Consider the following 5691-nt stretch of genomic DNA (forward strand, 5'->3'; position numbering starts at 1 on the left):
GAGTGTTTGAATCCTGTAAGTGGACGTGTCAGCAACGTACTCCTGCTCATTAATGGAATAGTGTGCTTCTAAATGTGTAGTCCTCCCCAATCAACTGAACAATCTAACCGAACATTTAAACGCAGAGTTTTAAAGGGAACCTGAAGCGAGGCTGCCATATTTATTTCCTGTTAAACAATACCAGTTGCCTGGCATCAATAGTGTCTGAATAACATGACGGAAACAGGCATGAAGCTAATCCAGTCAGACTTCAGTGAGAGCACCTGATTTGCATGCTTGTTCCGGGTCTATGGCTAAATGTATTGGAGGCAAGAAGATCAGCAGGATGCCAGGCAACTGGTATTATTTAAAATAATAATAATCCAGACATTTGTATAGCGCTTTTCTCCTGTTGGACTCAAAGCGCTCGAGCTACAGCCACTGGGACGCACTCACGAGTCCACCCTGCAGTGTTAGGGAGTCTTGCCTTGAACTCTTTACTGAGTAGGTACTGACCCTTGCCAGGATTTGAACCTTGGTCTCCCATGTTAAAGGCGGTGCCCTTAATGGAAACCAGAGCTGATTAAAAATAAGTGTTATACATACCTGAGGCTTCCTCCAGCCCCATCCGCACGGATGGCTCCCACGCTGCCCTCAGCCTTCTCCTGCGCCATTACCGGGCCTCAGAGGTGCTCAGCCATGCTACAAACCCGACCTTGTATTCTCCAACCTACTGCCTGAGGAAGCGGGATAGTGACCAGTGAAACGCGTTGCATTTATGGAGTTTCTAAATAAATGTTACTGTGATTTATACTGTGATTTATAGTAACGTCTCCTAGTCCCGAGTCTTCTTTCCATGAGGGAGGCGAGTCCACCAACTTCCCCCTTTTAGACGGATTTTAACTCTTTTATTCTTGTTTGGCGCCTCTGTTATAGAAATCTGCAATTTATCCAGGTATGTATAACACTTATTTTTAATCGGCTCTGGTACACTTTTTAACCAGTACGCTATCCAGCCACTACAGTAAGGAAATACATATGGCAGCTTCTAAGTACTATTGTAATTTTAAAGTTTGTCAAAACTCAGAATTTCCTCTTTGCTCTGAAAGATTTACAGCATAAAATCCACAAAAATGTGTAGCAGAACAGCATTCAGACAGTTAGGCCTGGTGCACACCAGAGGAGTTTTTCTAAGCGTTTTGAGTTTTTAAATCTGCTGCTAATGTTATCCTATGTGTCTGTGCACACTGGAGCAATGAGGTTTTGTAAAAAAAACTCATAGCATTACATTGGGAAGAGCTTTTAGAGGTTTCAAAAGCTCTTCCCAATGTAATGCTATGGGGTTTTTTACAAAACCTCATTGCTCCAGTGTGCACAGACACATAGGATAACATTAGCAGCAGATTTAAAAACTCAAACCGCTCAGAAAAACTCCTCTGGTGTGCACCAGGCCTTAAACAGCACTTTGTTCTTCAGTGGAAATCTTCAGTGGGCAGCATCTGGCCACAGCCGAGAGGTGATAACATCTTTTGTTTACTTATCTTTGCCAGATACATTTTCCAAACTGCCTGTACTGAGCTGAGAAGCAGAAAGAGCTGAGAAATGATCACTAGATAGATTTTAATATATAAATACAGAAGTTGTGCAATAAATTACTTGTGCACCAAAAAAAAATATAATTGTACGAGTAATTAAAAGTAGGAAAACACATTTTTATTGAATGTTCTGTCAGTTTTATCCTGCTTTAAGAAAAAGGCACAGAGAACACACAAATGAGAAAGTGATGATTTTATTGAAAATGTAACTGCTGTATAGAAATGCTGAAAATAAATATACAATATACAAAATAGGTTTGCTGTGATGAGAGCTGTATAGAGGGGCCTCTGGAGACTTTGTATTATACGGTTCACTATGAAGGCTTTTATGGATGTGAATTATTACTGTACATTGCAGATTGCAGAGGCGGTGCCAGCCACAGCGACATAGAGGAAATATTTGCATGTTCCCGCCCATCCATTAAAGGACCACCAACACAAATAATTGTCAAATTTAAAATACACGTGTACAAATATAGGAAGTACATTTCTCCCAGATATAAATGCACTATACATAAGCAGTAAAAATCTGACAGATTTTGGACACGTCTATCTCCTTAAGGGGGATTACATTTATTCTTTACAAACCCAGTCCCTGTAAAGGATGTATACAAAGACATCAAATCGCCTTCTTACTTGTTTGCTCACAATCTTTGCAGTTGAGCTGAGTCTAGCGGCATACTAGGCAGGATTGGCAGCATGTATCGAATGGCTATGCTGCAAGATGTAGGACCCACTTGCTCGACAGAACCCTGACGTTGTCCCCCCCCCAATGTAAAATGTTCAGTACGTGTATGAAGACTGAGCCAGCAATGGACGCGAACAGGTAAAATACTGTATATACTCGCGTATAAGCTTAATTTTTCAGCCTCTGTAATGTGGTGTGCTGAGTGTGCTGTTCAAGACTACCTGTGTCCTCTGGCTTGTAGAGCAGAGCATGCCAGCAACCTTTCGGCAGTGCAATGATCTGGAATTCTTCCTGTGTGGCGTCTTAAGACACAGCTGCATCATCCTTGGGGCTATACTGGGGTTGGGAGCTTATATGTGAATCAATCACTTTTTCCTGTGTTCTTAGGCTTATACACGGGTCAGCTTATATGTGAGTATATACGTATACTGCAACGGGGGGGGGGGGGGGGCATTTTACATTAGGGAGGACAGTGCGGGGATATGGACAAGGCAACAGGTCGCTCTTCGATCAGAGAGATCTGTCTTGGTCGATCTGCTCATACATCTTCTGATGTATGGGCACCTTAACGGTACAACTCATGCCTCATCAATCACATTGTGTATATAGGCTGACACCTCATCACCCTGCATGTACTAGTGCAGTGCGGCGGGTAATGTGGCTGTGTACATAGGCTGACACCTCATCACCCTGCATGTACAAGTGCAGTGCGGCAGGTAATGTGGCAGTAACGCACAGCATGCATTTACAGTGCCAGTGAAGCACATTGGCAATGTACTGTATGCTTCACACTGCACTTCGGACAAGCCATGCAACTTTTCAGCACCGTTGTGGTCTTATCACAACGTGCAATGGGCTTGATTCACTAAACCGTGATATGACAAATAGCGCACCTTATCAAAGATATCACACCTTATCAAAGTTAACACGCCTTATCAGAGTAGCATAACGGGCGCTACGAACTTATGGCTGCTAATTGGCAATGGCACTCGTCCTGCCCTGAGCCCCTGCGGGTTCGTAGCACTCGCTATGCTACTCTGATAAGGTGTGATATCTTTGATAAGATGTGCTACTGTATTTGTCATATCAGGGTTTAGTGAATCAAGCCCATTGTGTGAGAGAAGCTTTAAAGTCAACCCAGGCATAGTGTAGTAGATGTTGGCACTCTCGCCTTGCAGCGCTGGGTCCTCAGTTGGAATGGCAGCCAGGGCATTATCTGTAGGAGGTTTGTATGATCTCCCCGTGTCTATGTGGGTTTCCTCCGGGTACTCTGGTTTCCTCCCACATCCCAAAACCATACAGATAAGTTAAGTGTTCCCCCTAAATTGGCTTTAGACTATAATACATACACTACACGATACATACATATGACTATGGCAGGGATTAGATTATGAGCCCATCTGAGGGACAGTTAGTGACAAGATGATATACTCTGTACAGCACTGTGGAATTTATCAGCACTATATAACTACTAAATCAGAACCCAAGGTGAAAATAAACAATTGTATTTATCATCTTACTCCTAAAAATGACTTTTTTTTAGATACCCCATGGTTTTATTTTACATTTAAACATTTACTAAGCAGATTTAATGTTTTATTGTCTCTGCTCAGTGGCAGATTATTAAGTGTCCCAGAGTTAAAATACATGAACTATTGATCGTTTCTATCTCTTCCCTGCCCCCAGAAGTTGTATTCTGCCAGGAAAACTTTTATGGCTGTAATCTGCTTATCAGTGAAGTCTTACAATATCTCAGACAAGGTACTGAGTCTGAAGCTGTCACTTCCATGCCTGAAAATTAACTCTTTCTGGCAGCAAAATAAAAAAGAAAAACGGCCTGTTTTTTTATGTTTTGAGCTGTACATACACATTTATCTCATCAGGTCACTTGTCGCCTCAGGTACACTGTAATGTGGTCAAGGGGGGAAGCACAACCTCTTTCTCCAGTCCTCGTCGCCCCAGGGAATTTATAAGAAGAACTTTTTTGTTCCATTTCCTGTCCTGAGTTACTCCCCAGCCTGATGTAAGCAGTGCGGCAAATACTAAATGCACTGTAATAATTTGCTAGCATTGAATCTCAGCATTGTTTCTCTCCTAATATGTTCATTTGGTGTAGACAGAATTGCAAAGAAGAATCGTAGCATTGCATAAGCCTGGTTGGTGTGTGATCTCCAACCTTCACTGCTGTCAGTAATTTGTCTATGGAGAGGAGATGATTTTCACCATCAGCACTATAATTGATGATAATATAGCTGTGGTGCCCCATGGGGAAACCTCATAGAGAACTTCCAGTTATGTGATTGGTTGCTGTTTCGACAGTTCTCCAATGACAGCACCCTCTAGAAACTTAAAGAGAACCAGAAATGAAGCACCCTCTTGTATTTTACCTTATAAATCAGTGGGAACATGACAGTAAACACCTAATCTGCCCTTTGTTTCATTGTTCTCTGTGTAATCAGACTGTTATCACGTCTGATAAGAATCCCCCACTGAGAAGTCAGGCTGCTCCGTCTAGCTTTGCTACAGAAAGATTATAGCTAAGTCTGTATTCTGTGGTGTTATTTCAAGCCCAAGCCTGCCCCCTTGTGGCTTTGCTATAATGACTCAGCTATAATCATTCCCAGCAAAGCCAGATTTAATTGCTCAGTCTGGGATTCTTGTGACTGCTGTTAACAGACACTTTTAGCAGTGAGGAGGAAACAGAGAGCATGGTAAGTGTTTTCTCTAATGTTCTTACTGATATACATGGTAAAATACACAAGGGTGCTTCGTCTCTGGTTCCCTTTAAGGTTTCAGGTAGGCTGTAGTAACTACAGGGTAAGGATTGGCAGCGCTCATCATCAGGCTGCAAAGTGGTTAGGTCTCTTCTGCGAGGGCACGTCATTGCCATGAAAGTGAGTCTAGTACAGAACAATCTTTCACAAACTGTTTTGGAAGCTAACATCCTCCTTTTTTGCATCTGTTTTGAATGCAAGTTGTGCAATTTACCCGTGTATTGGGCTCTGCACATCTGTGCAGCTGGTCAACTCGGGTGAAGCCTGTATTTGGAAACACTACATCTCTTGTACAAAACAGTAGTAATAACTATGCCCACACTATTTGTCCAATTACAATGCTTCAAGTTGCAGAGGGTGCTGTGAGAACTGTTCCTAGGAGGTTTCCTGCTGGGTCACCTCAACCATACTAGCCCCCTATATTCATTGTGGTTCAGTGTAGAAGCAGGTGAGCTTTTGACTTGGTGATCACCGCTCTGCCTATAAAGTGCACCTGTCACTTCGTCTGGCTTCAGCCACCATAACTGTATCCATGCATCTATTCAGCTGGAAGGTGTGACCACTAGACTTCGGTCAATGCAAATAAATGTACCTTGCATGCAAATTGTATGCAGCTCTGGAGTTCATTTCATGTTGACTATGACCAGCCCACTTC

Source organism: Hyperolius riggenbachi, chromosome 6 (assembly GCF_040937935.1).
Source record: "Hyperolius riggenbachi isolate aHypRig1 chromosome 6, aHypRig1.pri, whole genome shotgun sequence".
NCBI lineage: Eukaryota > Metazoa > Chordata > Amphibia > Anura > Hyperoliidae > Hyperolius > Hyperolius riggenbachi.